The sequence below is a fragment of the Ambystoma mexicanum genome, chromosome 5p, assembly GCF_040938575.1.
Source record: "Ambystoma mexicanum isolate Mex_15411 chromosome 5p, UKY_AmexF1_1, whole genome shotgun sequence".
In the NCBI taxonomy this organism is placed as follows: Eukaryota; Metazoa; Chordata; class Amphibia; order Caudata; family Ambystomatidae; genus Ambystoma; species Ambystoma mexicanum.
This window is the reverse complement of record NC_090930.1, coordinates 742,085,730-742,099,993: the sequence shown is the minus strand read 5'-3', so window position 1 is coordinate 742,099,993 and position 14,264 is coordinate 742,085,730. Positions and strand designations below refer to the sequence as shown.

At 39.4% G+C, this 14,264-nt stretch overlaps 10 non-coding genes across 10 annotated transcripts; 4 read left to right on the top strand and 6 right to left on the bottom strand.

The window, feature by feature from the left end:
• Positions 1–1,403: 1,403 nt before the first annotated feature.
• On the bottom strand, positions 1,404–1,475 carry TRNAQ-UUG (transfer RNA glutamine (anticodon UUG)). The gene has a single exon. It is a non-coding gene; the product is annotated as a tRNA-Gln (tRNA).
• Positions 1,476–1,734: 259 nt separating this feature from the next.
• On the top strand, positions 1,735–1,806 carry TRNAQ-CUG (transfer RNA glutamine (anticodon CUG)). The gene has a single exon. It is a non-coding gene; the product is annotated as a tRNA-Gln (tRNA).
• An 881-nt stretch (positions 1,807–2,687) lies between these two features.
• On the bottom strand, positions 2,688–2,759 carry TRNAQ-UUG (transfer RNA glutamine (anticodon UUG)). Its single transcript has one exon. It is a non-coding gene; the product is annotated as a tRNA-Gln (tRNA).
• A 3,347-nt stretch (positions 2,760–6,106) lies between these two features.
• Positions 6,107–6,178, bottom strand: TRNAQ-UUG (transfer RNA glutamine (anticodon UUG)). The gene has a single exon. It is a non-coding gene; the product is annotated as a tRNA-Gln (tRNA).
• A 259-nt stretch (positions 6,179–6,437) lies between these two features.
• Positions 6,438–6,509, top strand: TRNAQ-CUG (transfer RNA glutamine (anticodon CUG)). Its single transcript has one exon. It is a non-coding gene; the product is annotated as a tRNA-Gln (tRNA).
• An 881-nt stretch (positions 6,510–7,390) lies between these two features.
• Positions 7,391–7,462, bottom strand: TRNAQ-UUG (transfer RNA glutamine (anticodon UUG)). The gene has a single exon. It is a non-coding gene; the product is annotated as a tRNA-Gln (tRNA).
• A 2,373-nt stretch (positions 7,463–9,835) lies between these two features.
• TRNAQ-CUG (transfer RNA glutamine (anticodon CUG)) lies at positions 9,836–9,907 on the top strand. Its single transcript has one exon. It is a non-coding gene; the product is annotated as a tRNA-Gln (tRNA).
• A 913-nt stretch (positions 9,908–10,820) lies between these two features.
• TRNAQ-UUG (transfer RNA glutamine (anticodon UUG)) lies at positions 10,821–10,899 on the bottom strand. Its single transcript has one exon. It is a non-coding gene; the product is annotated as a tRNA-Gln (tRNA).
• Positions 10,900–11,158: 259 nt separating this feature from the next.
• TRNAQ-CUG (transfer RNA glutamine (anticodon CUG)) lies at positions 11,159–11,230 on the top strand. Its single transcript has one exon. It is a non-coding gene; the product is annotated as a tRNA-Gln (tRNA).
• Positions 11,231–12,111: 881 nt separating this feature from the next.
• Positions 12,112–12,183, bottom strand: TRNAQ-UUG (transfer RNA glutamine (anticodon UUG)). The gene has a single exon. It is a non-coding gene; the product is annotated as a tRNA-Gln (tRNA).
• Between the last annotated feature and the right edge of the window lie 2,081 nt (positions 12,184–14,264).

Below are 14,264 nucleotides of genomic sequence, written 5' to 3'. Positions count from 1 at the left end.
CCAGGTGTATAAACTGAGGAGATCACCAGTTCAATTACCTGTGAACGCATTTTGAAGCTCATTCACAACCAGTTCATGCCCGTTCTCTCCATTTTGGCTTTCTGGCTGGCCGAGGGGCCCTTCAGTAATGTTCTTTGCTAACCATTACACCATGGGCCCCTTGCTGGTGCAACCTGACAGAGTTGTAACAGAAATGAGAATCGACATCTCATGCATCATTTTAACAAACTCATATTCCTAGCCCACGGATATTATGCAAATGTGGAACTGTTTAGTTGGTTGTTGCGCAATAGCAAACTCTTTGCTTTACAGCTCATTTGGATAGGATTCTTCCTCTGGAGGCATAAGATAAAAGAATATTGCATACATTCTCTAAAAGGCTCTTTTTTTGCTGCAATGACGTTCATCATGTCACTAAGTATGTAGGTTCCATGGTGTAATGGTTAGCACTCTGAATCCAGCGATCCGAGTTCAAATCTCGGTGGGACCTTGGGAATTACTGTGTTTGTTTTCCTCCCAGTGTCTTGTTTTAATAGCAATGACGCTGCTGTGTCGCCCACTTTCATAGCATTATTCCCTGGGTGCATTTGAAAAAAGAAAGATTTTCCATGGATGACGCTCTTTAGCCACAATGAAACCCACCACTTTCTGTGGTGTGAAAGACCCATGGTGTAATGGTAGCACCCTGGAGGTTGAATCCAATAATTTGCATTCAAATCTCTGTAAGAGTTTACCATCAGTCGAACCTTTCCCTTATCGTTTATTGTGGATGTCTTCTTTGAAGAAAGGTATGATCCAACTAAAGTAAGTACATTCACGAATGGGCCCTTGGTCGGTACAAACAGTATTTATACACCTCAGGCCTTTTGTGAATTAAGAAAAGTGTGTTCTTCGTTCTATTTTTCATCTCAAACTGATACCTTCATTTTACAAACATGTAAAGACTGTTAAGACGCTTGATTAATATCATTGATTCTGAATGTGGTCGCTTTTCATAGGATTAACCCTTTAACAATTTTGAAAGAGAATGGCGATACAATAGAGCTGCTTTTCCCAAAATGGTATTATTAATGTTGTTGCTGCATCTTCAAGTAAAAAGAGAATCCATTGGGTCACAGATTGAGCATGTTTCTTAACATTGAGTTAAGTTTGAAAATTTCAAATCTTTTATGTATGTTTCCGATGCAGATCTGCCCATCGACTCAGAATGACCTCACTGTTCATACATTTAAAAAAAATGCATAAAGGTTAAGGTGCTAGGCACAAAAGTGGATTTTTATGAAAAGTTATGCCAGAGAGTGAGAGCGAAAATGAATACCCTACACCATTAACCTTATGAATATTACTATCTTTGGCCTATAATTTAAGACAACAAGGAGACAAAGTGTGTTAGAGCAAGAGAGAGGTTCCACCGAGACTTGAACTCGGATCGCTGGATTCAAAGTCCAAAGTGCTAACCATTACACCATGGAACCCTTGTTGAGCAGAGCTTCATAAGGGCAATGAGAATATAGGGCACAGTCAAGATTTTTACTGACCTATAGTAACCGTTTACTGATATTATATCGAAGCAGCACTGTTGCTGTTGGATGCTGTGCAATCGCAAAGTATTGGCTTCATGTCTCATTTGGATCAAATTCTTCCTCTGGAGTCTAATGATATAGGAATATTACATATTTTCTCTGATGTGCTCTGTTTTTCCAGAATGAAGTGCATCATGCTACTGAATATGTGGGTTCCATGGTGTAATGGTTAGCACTCTGGACTCTGAATCCAGCGATCCGAGTTCAAGTCTCGGTGGGACCTTGGGGCTGCTTCTCTTTTAGAGTTGCCTTTCATTTGCAGATAGATATAACAGCAATAGCTTTGCTTTACAGCCCACTTTGATGGCAGTCTTCTTTGACCAAAGAATATTAATAGTTTCTGGGGATGACTCTCTTTTGCCACAAAGAAACTGCCCACTCTCATATCTCCAAAGCTCCAAGGTATAATGGCTATTAAACTGGCTTTTGATCTCAGCGATTTGCATTGAAAGCCCAAGAGGCCCCTAAAATCAGTTGAATTGTTTCCTGATAATTTAGAGTTTATTTCTTCTTTCGAGAAAGGTGTGATCCAAATAAAGTAAGTACATTTAAACAAGGGCACTTGATCAGTAAATGCACTACTTTCTAGAACTCATAACTCTTGTAAGTTATAAAAAGTTTGCTCTCCATACAGTTTGTCAACTCAAAGAATTACATTTTTTACACATTTAATAAGACCATCAAATTGCTTGAAACATAGGAATGATTGTGAAAGTGAATATGATTCACCAAAATAATTGTATAACATTTTTTAATGTTAATAAAATAGGGCTTTTTCCAATCTTTTCACATCAATGTTGTTTCTGCATGTTCCAGTGAGCAGAGAATCTACTGCACATAGTGTGTACATTTTTCTTTTCATAGAGTTAAGGTTGGACATTATTCATCTGTGGAAAATGTTTCTGAGAGATATCTGGGTGCCCACTCTGATTGACCTTAGGGATTGTACATTAACGATATGTAGTTGCATCACTGTATTGGTATCAGGCACCAAAGTGCATTTAAATGTAATGTCGTGCAGAGAGAGTCGACTGAACTTCTGAATATTAACTCTGTTGAATTGTAATTTGAGAAATTAGAAAATGGAGTGTAAGAGCAAGATAACGGTCCCACCGAGACTTGAACTCGGATCGTTGGATTCAAAGTCCAAAGTGCTAACCATTACACCATGGAACCCTTGCAAGATGCACCTGAGAGCGTTGAATCAGAAATGGCAATATAGAGCACATTTACAATTTTTACAGATTCATAGTCCCAATTGACTGATATCATACAAACACAGCGATGTTGTCGATTGACGTTGTGCTATAGCAATCTCTGTGCTTTATAGAGCATGTAGATCAAATTCTTCCTCTTGAGGCATATGATTAAGCAATATTAAATATTGTTTCTGACTGCCTCTGTTTTGGCATAATGAAGTTCAGCATTTGCGGAAGTATTTAGGTTCCATGGTCTAATGGTTAGTAGGCTGGACTCTGAATTTAGTAATCTGACATGTTATAGCTATATTTTGTTTTCCTTTGGGTGTATTGTCATTTTATGCACATAGATTTCCTAGCAGTGGCTGTGATGAATAGTTCAATTTGATAGCAGCTTCCTTTTGAGAATTTGAAAAAAAAAGAATTAAATAGTCTCTCTGGATGACTCTGCTTTGATTTCTATGTGCACATCCCTTTTGCGTTTCAGAGGGATTGACCAACATACACAACAGTGCTTGGAAGACCTCTTCCTCCCTCATGGCATGTAAAGCTAACCTCTCTCCTACCGTGTGTTTTTTTACTTTTTAACTTCCCCTTCCGAGTCATGATCATGTAACTGAATTTACATTTTTAGATTTTAACTGCAGTAGTTGCTTGTTTTTCATTTTTATTTTTTGTGTACGCATACATCCCTTTTTGTGGGGAGGGGGGAGTGATGTCTGTTTACTTATATTAGCTAATATAGGTCATTTTATGTCCGCTTACAATATGTGTCAGGATTTTTTATGTCGTTTCCAATCAATGTCTAATATCAAGTGGTTTGCAGCAGTCATACAAAGGCACGTAACACCCCCAAAACACCTACATAAGTTAGAAATACTCCGGAAGAGTACTCAGTTTATGAAAAGGCGGTGAATCCCAAATAGAACTGTAAATGTAAGCTAGCAAGCAGACTGTGCACCCCTGTTTGGAACTATGACCTGTGTGTTGCCCTCTATTAACAGAACAATGTAACTGCAGCCCATGTCACATAAAATAGAAAGTAGAGATTATGCAAATTAACTCCCAGAAGAGCCTGGTGTCACCCCAAAAGGTGTCATGCTTTTCACACCAAGAAACATCCACACATAGATCCCTGCGAACCTCAAAAACGTACAGGAAACCCTGTCCAGCGCTTTGCTCCCAGAGGAGATAAGGTTGAAAAACCTCTATATGTTAAAAGTGTCCATAATCCATGCCAGCTGCCCTGTCTATAGAACCTGGCCGTTCGGGGCCTAGGGGCATGAGTGGAAGGGTTTAACCTGCCTGGGTTCTTGGGCATGGTTTCATCATGCCTCAGTTTACAATGGCACTCTGCCACTTTGTCAGGCTTTAAAGAAGCCTGACTCCTGCAGAGCAAAAGATCTGATTATTTCCTTACATGTTTTGTACGTAAGAATGCGGATGGTGCTCTGAGCCTCCTATGGTGGTTATTAAGCATGGTATACATACCATAGCATGTAACTGTGCCTACAAATGGAACATTTTGTTCATTTATTAGGGAGTTGTGAAAATGGCAAAATCAAATTGCCATTACTGACACAGACCAGCTGGCGCTGTCCGGACATTTCGTCGAAAGACATTTCGTCGAAAGACATTTGGTCGACGTAATTTGGTCGAAAGCCAAATGGTCGATTTTTTTATTTATTTATATATATATTTTTTAGGTTGTAGTTTAGGGAAAAAAAGGGGTTTTTAGAAAAAAAGGGGGTTGGGGGGACCCCCCCAAACCCCCCCCCAAAAAAAATGTGAAAATAAAAAACAAAGCAATTCGACCATTTGGTTTTCGACCAAATGGTTTCGACCAATTGTCCTGTCGACAAATTTTTTTCGACGAAATGTCTGGCAACCCAGCTGCCGACTGTTGCTATTGACAGGAGTTCCAGGTGTATAAACTGAGGAGATCACCAGTTCAATTACCTGTGAACGCATTTTGAAGCTCATTCACAACCAGTTCATGCCCGTTCTCTCCATTTTGGCTTTCTGGCTGGCCGAGGGGCCCTTCAGTAATGTTCTTTGCTAACCATTACACCATGGGCCCCTTGCTGGTGCAACCTGACAGAGTTGTAACAGAAATGAGAATCGAGATCTCATGCATCATTTTAACAAACTCATATTCCTAGCCCACGGATATTATGCAAATGTGGAACTGTTTAGTTGGTTGTTGCGCAATAGCAAACTCTTTGCTTTACAGCTCATTTGGATAGGATTCTTCCTCTGGAGGCATAAGATAAAAGAATATTGCATACATTCTCTAAAAGGCTCTTTTTTTGCTGCAATGACGTTCATCATGTCACTAAGTATGTAGGTTCCATGGTGTAATGGTTAGCACTCTGAATCCAGCGATCCGAGTTCAAATCTCGGTGGGACCTTGGGAATTACTGTGTTTGTTTTCCTCCCAGTGTCTTGTTTTAATAGCAATGACGCTGCTGTGTCGCCCACTTTCATAGCATTATTCCCTGGGTGCATTTGAAAAAAGAAAGATTTTCCATGGATGACGCTCTTTAGCCACAATGAAACCCACCACTTTCTGTGGTGTGAAAGACCCATGGTGTAATGGTAGCACCCTGGAGGTTGAATCCAATAATTTGCATTCAAATCTCTGTAAGAGTTTACCATCAGTCGAACCTTTCCCTTATCGTTTATTGTGGATGTCTTCTTTGAAGAAAGGTATGATCCAACTAAAGTAAGTACATTCACGAATGGGCCCTTGGTCGGTACAAACAGTATTCATACACCTCAGGCCTTTTGTGAATTAAGAAAAGTGTGTTCTTCGTTCTATTTTTCATCTCAAACTGATACCTTCATTTTACAAACATGTAAAGACTGTTAAGACGCTTGATTAATATCATTGATTCTGAATGTGGTCGCTTTTCATAGGATTAACCCTTTAACAATTTTGAAAGAGAATGGCGATACAATAGAGCTGCTTTTCCCAAAATGGTATTATTAATGTTGTTGCTGCATCTTCAAGTAAAAAGAGAATCCATTGGGTCACAGATTGAGCATGTTTCTTAACATTGAGTTAAGTTTGAAAATTTCAAATCTTTTATGTATGTTTCCGATGCAGATCTGCCCATCGACTCAGAATGACCTCACTGTTCATACATTTAAAAAAAATGCATAAAGGTTAAGGTGCTAGGCACAAAAGTGGATTTTTATGAAAAGTTATGCCAGAGAGTGAGAGCGAAAATGAATACCCTACACCATTAACCTTATGAATATTACTATCTTTGGCCTATAATTTAAGACAACAAGGAGACAAAGTGTGTTAGAGCAAGAGAGAGGTTCCACCGAGACTTGAACTCGGATCCCTGGATTCAAAGTCCAAAGTGCTAACCATTACACCATGGAACCCTTGTTGAGCAGAGCTTCATAAGGGCAATGAGAATATAGGGCACAGTCAAGATTTTTACTGACCTATAGTAACCGTTTACTGATATTATATCGAAGCAGCACTGTTGCTGTTGGATGCTGTGCAATCGCAAAGTATTGGCTTCATGTCTCATTTGGATCAATTTCTTCCTCTGGAGTCTAATGATATAGGAATATTACATATTTTCTCTGATGTGCTCTGTTTTTCCAGAATGAAGTGCATCATGCTACTGAATATGTGGGTTACATGGTGTAATGGTTAGCACTCTGGACTCTGAATCCAGCGATCCGAGTTCAAGTCTCGGTGGGACCTTGGGGCTGCTTCTCTTTTAGAGTTGCCTTTCATTTGCAGATAGATATAACAGCAATAGCTTTGCTTTACAGCCCACTTTGATGGCAGTCTTCTTTGACCAAAGAATATTAATAGTTTCTGGGGATGACTCTCTTTTGCCACAAAGAAACTGCCCACTCTCATATCTCCAAAGCTCCAAGGTATAATGGCTATTAAACTGGCTTTTGATCTCAGCGATTTGCATTGAAAGCCCAGGAGGCCCCTAAAATCAGTTGAATTGTTTCCTGATAATTTAGAGTTTATTTCTTCTTTCGAGAAAGGTGTGATCCAAATAAAGTAAGTACATTTAAACAAGGGCACTTGATCAGTAAATGCACTACTTTCTAGAACTCATAACTCTTGTAAGTTATAAAAAGTTTGCTCTCCATACAGTTTGTCAACTCAAAGAATTACATTTTTTACACATTTAATAAGACCATCAAATTGCTTGAAACATAGGAATGATTGTGAAAGTGAATATGATTCACCAAAATAATTGTATAACATTTTTTAATGTTAATAAAATAGGGCTTTTTCCAATCTTTTCACATCAATGTTGTTTCTGCATGTTCCAGTGAGCAGAGAATCTACTGCACATAGTGTGTACATTTTTCTTTTCATAGAGTTAAGGTTGGACATTATTCATCTGTGGAAAATGTTTCTGAGAGATATCTGGGTGCCCACTCTGATTGACCTTAGGGATTGTACATTAACGATATGTAGTTGCATCACTGTATTGGTATCAGGCACCAAAGTGCATTTAAATGTAATGTCGTGCAGAGAGAGTCGACTGAACTTCTGAATATTAACTCTGTTGAATTGTAATTTGAGAAATTAGAAAATGGAGTGTAAGAGCAAGATAACGGTCCCACCGAGACTTGAACTCGGATCGTTGGATTCAAAGTCCAAAGTGCTAACCATTACACCATGGAACCCTTGCAAGATGCACCTGAGAGCGTTGAATCAGAAATGGCAATATAGAGCACATTTACAATTTTTACAGATTCATAGTCCCAATTGACTGATATCATACAAACACAGCGATGTTGTCGATTGACGTTGTGCTATAGCAATCTCTGTGCTTTATAGAGCATGTAGATCAAATTCTTCCTCTTGAGGCATATGATTAAGCAATATTAAATATTGTTTCTGACTGCCTCTGTTTTGGCATAATGAAGTTCAGCATTTGCGGAAGTATTTAGGTTCCATGGTCTAATGGTTAGTAGGCTGGACTCTGAATTTAGTAATCTGAAATGTTATAGCTATATTTTGTTTTCCTTTGGGTGTATTGTCATTTTATGCACATAGATTTCCTAGCAGTGGCTGTGATGAATAGTTCAATTTGATAGCAGCTTCCTTTTGAGAATTTGAAAAAAAAAGAATTAAATAGTCTCTCTGGATGACTCTGCTTTGATTTCTATGTGCACATCCCTTTTGCGTTTCAGAGGGATTGACCAACATACACAACAGTGCTTGGAAGACCTCTTCCTCCCTCATGGCATGTAAAGCTAACCTCTCTCCTACCGTGTGTTTTTTTACTTTTTAACTTCCCCTTCCGAGTCATGATCATGTAACTGAATTTACATTTTTAGATTTTAACTGCAGTAGTTGCTTGTTTTTCATTTTTATTTTTTGTGTACGCATACATCCCTTTTTGTGGGGAGGGGGGAGTGATGTCTGTTTACTTATATTAGCTAATATAGGTCATTTTATGTCCGCTTACAATATGTGTCAGGATTTTTTATGTCGTTTCCAATCAATGTCTAATATCAAGTGGTTTGCAGCAGTCATACAAAGGCACGTAACACCCCCAAAACACCTACATAAGTTAGAAATACTCCGGAAGAGTACTCAGTTTATGAAAAGGCGGTGAATCCCAAATAGAACTGTAAATGTAAGCTAGCAAGCAGACTGTGCACCCGTGTTTGGAACTATGACCTGTGTGTTGCCCTCTATTAACAGAACAATGTAACTGCAGCCCATGTCACATAAAATAGAAAGTAGAGATTATGCAAATTAACTCCCAGAAGAGCCTGGTGTCACCCCAAAAGGTGTCATGCTTTTCACACCAAGAAACATCCACACATAGATCCCTGCGAACCTCAAAAACGTACAGGAAACCCTGTCCAGCGCTTTGCTCCCAGAGGAGATAAGGTTGAAAAACCACCCTATGTTAAAAGTGTCCATAATCCATGCCAGCTGCCCTGTCTATAGAACCTGGCCGTTCGGGGCCTAGGGGCATGAGTGGAAGGGTTTAACCTGCCTGGGTTCTTGGGCATGGTTTCATCATGCCTCAGTTTACAATGGCACTCTGCCACTTTGTCAGGCTTTAAAGAAGCCTGACTCCTGCAGAGCAAAAGATCTGATTATTTCCTTACATGTTTTGTACGTAAGAATGCGGATGGTGCTCTGAGCCTCCTATGGTGGTTATTAAGCATGGTATACATACCATAGCATGTAACTGTGCCTACAAATGGAACATTTTGTTCATTTATTAGGGAGTTGTGAAAATGGCAAAATCAAATTGCCATTACTGACACAGACCAGCTGGCGCTGTCCGGACATTTCGTCGAAAGACATTTCGTCGAAAGACATTTGGTCGACGTAATTTGGTCGAAAGCCAAATGGTTGATTTTTTTATTTATTTATATATATATTTTTTAGGTTGTAGTTTAGGGAAAAAAAGGGGTTTTTAGAAAAAAAGGGGGTTGGGGGGACCCCCCCAAACCCCCCCCCCCCAAAAAAAAATGTGAAAATAAAAAACAAAGCAATTCGACCATTTGGTTTTCGACCAAATGGTTTCGACCAATTGTCCTGTCGACAAATTTTTTTCGACGAAATGTCTGGCAACCCAGCTGCCGACTGTTGCTATTGACAGGAGTTCCAGGTGTATAAACTGAGGAGATCACCAGTTCAATTACCTGTGAACGCATTTTGAAGCTCATTCACAACCAGTTCATGCCCGTTCTCTCCATTTTGGCTTTCTGGCTGGCCGAGGGGCCCTTCAGTAATGTTCTTTGCTAACCATTACACCATGGGCCCCTTGCTGGTGCAACCTGACAGAGTTGTAACAGAAATGAGAATCGAGATCTCATGCATCATTTTAACAAACTCATATTCCTAGCCCACGGATATTATGCAAATGTGGAACTGTTTAGTTGGTTGTTGCGCAATAGCAAACTCTTTGCTTTACAGCTCATTTGGATAGGATTCTTCCTCTGGAGGCATAAGATAAAAGAATATTGCATACATTCTCTAAAAGGCTCTTTTTTTGCTGCAATGACGTTCATCATGTCACTAAGTATGTAGGTTCCATGGTGTAATGGTTAGCACTCTGGACTCTGAATCCAGCGATCCGAGTTCAAATCTCGGTGGGACCTTGGGAATTACTGTATTTGTTTTCCTCTCAGTGTCTTGTTTTAATAGCAATGACGCTGCTGTGTCGCCCACTTTCATAGCATTATTCCCTGGGTGCATTTGAAAAAAGAAAGATTTTCCATGGATGACGCTCTTTAGCCACAATGAAACCCACCACTTTCTGTGGTGTGAAAGACCCATGGTGTAATGGTAGCACCCTGGAGGTTGAATCCAATAATTTGCATTCAAATCTCTGTAAGAGTTTACCATCAGTCGAACCTTTCCCTTATCGTTTATTGTGGATGTCTTCTTTGAAGAAAGGTATGATCCAACTAAAGTAAGTACATTCACGAATGGGCCCTTGGTCGGTACAAACAGTATTTATACACCTCAGGCCTTTTGTGAATTAAGAAAAGTGTGTTCTTCGTTCTATTTTTCATCTCAAACTGATACCTTCATTTTACAAACATGTAAAGACTGTTAAGACGCTTGATTAATATCATTGATTCTGAATGTGGTCGCTTTTCATAGGATTAACCCTTTAACAATTTTGAAAGAGAATGGCGATACAATAGAGCTGCTTTTCCCAAAATGGTATTATTAATGTTGTTGCTGCATCTTCAAGTAAAAAGAGAATCCATTGGGTCACAGATTGAGCATGTTTCTTAACATTGAGTTAAGTTTGAAAATTTCAAATCTTTTATGTATGTTTCCGATGCAGATCTGCCCATCGACTCAGAATGACCTCACTGTTCATACATTTAAAAAAAATGCATAAAGGTTAAGGTGCTAGGCACAAAAGTGGATTTTTATGAAAAGTTATGCCAGAGAGTGAGAGCGAAAATGAATACCCTACACCACTAACCTTATGAATATTACTATCTTTGGCCTATAATGTAAGACAACAAGGAGACAAAGTGTGTTAGAGCAAGAGAGAGGTTCCACCGAGACTTGAACTCGGATCTCGGATCGCTGGATTCAAAGTCCAAAGTGCTAACCATTACACCATGGAACCCTTGTTGAGCAGAGCTTCATAAGGGCAATGAGAATATAGGGCACAGTCAAGATTTTTACTGACCTATAGTAACCGTTTACTGATATTATATCGAAGCAGCACTGTTGCTGTTGGATGCTGTGCAATCGCAAAGTATTGGCTTCATGTCTCATTTGGATCAAATTCTTCCTCTGGAGTCTAATGATATAGGAATATTACATATTTTCTCTGATGTGCTCTGTTTTTCCAGAATGAAGTGCATCATGCTACTGAATATGTGGGTTCCATGGTGTAATGGTTAGCACTCTGGACTCTGAATCCAGCGATCCGAGTTCAAGTCTCGGTGGGACCTTGGGGCTGCTTCTCTTTTAGAGTTGCCTTTCATTTGCAGATAGATATAACAGCAATAGCTTTGCTTTACAGCCCACTTTGATGGCAGTCTTCTTTGACCAAAGAATATTAATAGTTTCTGGGGATGACTCTCTTTTGCCACAAAGAAACTGCCCACTCTCATATCTCCAAAGCTCCAAGGTATAATGGCTATTAAACTGGCTTTTGATCTCAGCGATTTGCATTGAAAGCCCAGGAGGCCCCTAAAATCAGTTGAATTGTTTCCTGATAATTTAGAGTTTATTTCTTCTTTCGAGAAAGGTGTGATCCAAATAAAGTAAGTACATTTAAACAAGGGCACTTGATCAGTAAATGCACTACTTTCTAGAACTCATAACTCTTGTAAGTTATAAAAAGATTGCTCTCCATACAGTTTGTCAACTCAAAGAATTACATTTTTTACACATTTAATAAGACCATCAAATTGCTTGAAACATAGGAATGATTGTGAAAGTGAATATGATTCACCAAAATAATTGTATAACATTTTTTAATGTTAATAAAATAGGGCTTTTTCCAATCTTTTCACATCAATGTTGTTTCTGCATGTTCCAGTGAGCAGAGAATCTACTGCACATAGTGTGTACATTTTTCTTTTCATAGAGTTAAGGTTGGACATTATTCATCTGTGGAAAATGTTTCTGAGAGATATCTGGGTGCCCACTCTGATTGACCTTAGGGATTGTACATTAACGATATGTAGTTGCATCACTGTATTGGTATCAGGCACCAAAGTGCATTTAAATGTAATGTCGTGCAGAGAGAGTCGACTGAACTTCTGAATATTAACTCTGTTGAATTGTAATTTGAGAAATTAGAAAATGGAGTGTAAGAGCAAGATAACGGTCCCACCGAGACTTGAACTCGGATCGTTGGATTCAAAGTCCAAAGTGCTAACCATTACACCATGGAACCCTTGCAAGATGCACCTGAGAGCGATGAATCAGAAATGGCAATATAGAGCACATTTACAATTTTTACATATTCATAGTCCCAATTGACTGATATCATACAAACACAGCGATGTTGTCGATTGACGTTGTGCTATAGCAATCTCTGTGCTTTATAGAGCATGTAGATCAAATTCTTCCTCTTGAGGCATATGATTAAGCAATATTAAATATTGTTTCTGACTGCCTCTGTTTTGGCATAATGAAGTTCAGCATTTGCGGAAGTATTTAGGTTCCATGGTCTAATGGTTAGTAGGCTGGACTCTGAATTTAGTAATCTGACATGTTATAGCTATATTTTGTTTTCCTTTGGGTGTATTGTCATTTTATGCACATAGATTTCCTAGCAGTGGCTGTGATGAATAGTTCAATTTGATAGCAGCTTCCTTTTGAGAATTTGAAAAAAAAAGAATTAAATAGTCTCTCTGGATGACTCTGCTTTGATTTCTATCTGCACATCCCTTTTGCGTTTCAGAGGGATTGACCAACATACACAACAGTGCTTGGAAGACCTCTTCCTCCCTCATGGCATGTAAAGCTAACCTCTCTCCTACCGTGTGTTTTTTTACTTTTTAACTTCCCCTTCCGAGTCATGATCATGTAACTGAATTTACATTTTTAGATTTTAACTGCAGTAGTTGCTTGTTTTTCATTTTTATTTTTTGTGTACGCATACATCCCTTTTTGTGGGGAGGGGGGAGTGATGTCTGTTTACTTATATTAGCTAATATAGGTCATTTTATGTCCGCTTACAATATGTGTCAGGATTTTTTATGTCGTTTCCAATCAATGTCTAATATCAAGTGGTTTGCAGCAGTCATACAAAGGCACGTAACACCCCCAAAACACCTACATAAGTTAGAAATACTCCGGAAGAGTACTCAGTTTATGAAAAGGCGGTGAATCCCAAATAGAACTGTAAATGTAAGCTAGCAAGCAGACTGTGCACCCCTGTTTGGAACTATGACCTGTGTGTTGCCCTCTATTAACAGAACAATGTAACTGCAGCCCATGTCACATAAAATAGAAAGTAGAGATTATGCAAATTAACTCCCAGAAGAGCCTGGTGTCACCCCAAAAGGTGTCATGCTTTTCACACCAAGAAACATCCACACATAGATCCCTGCGAACCTCAAAAACGTACAGGAAACCCTGTCCAGCGCTTTGCTCCCAGAGGAGATAAGGTTGAAAAACCACCCTATGTTAAAAGTGTCCATAATCCATGCCAGCTGCCCTGTCTATAGAACCGGCCGTTCGTGGCCGATCGGGGCCTAGGGGCATGAGTGGAAGGGTTTAACCTGCCTGGGTTCTTGGGCATGGTTTCATCATGCCTCAGTTTACAATGGCACTCTGCCACTTTGTCAGGCTTTAAAGAAGCCTGACTCCTGCAGAGCAAAAGATCTGATTATTTCCTTACATGTTTTGTACGTAAGAATGCGGATGGTGCTCTGAGCCTCCTATGGTGGTTATTAAGCATGGTATACATACCATAGCATGTAACTGTGCCTACAAATGGAACATTTTGTTCATTTATTAGGGAGTTGTGAAAATGGCAAAATCAAATTGCCATTACTGACACAGACCAGCTGCCGCTGTCCGGACATTTCGTCGAAAGACATTTCGTCGAAAGACATTTGGTCGACGTAATTTGGTCGAAAGCCAAATGGTCGATTTTTTTATTTATTTATATATATATTTTTTAGGTTGTAGTTTAGGGAAAAAAGGGGTTTTTAGAAAAAAAGGGGGTTGGGGGGACCCCCCAAACCCCCCCCAAAAAAAATGTGAAAATAAAAAACAAAGCAATTCGACCATTTGGTTTTCGACCAAATGGTTTCGACCAATTGTCCTGTCGACAAATTTTTTTCGACGAAATGTCTGGCAACCCAGCTGCAGACTGTTGCTATTGACAGGAGTTCCAGGTGTATAAACTGAGGAGATCACCAGTTCAATTACCTGTGAACGCATTTTGAAGCTCATTCACAACCAGTTCATGCCCGTTCTCTCCATTTTGGCTTTCTGGCTGGCCGATGGGGCCCTTCAGTAATG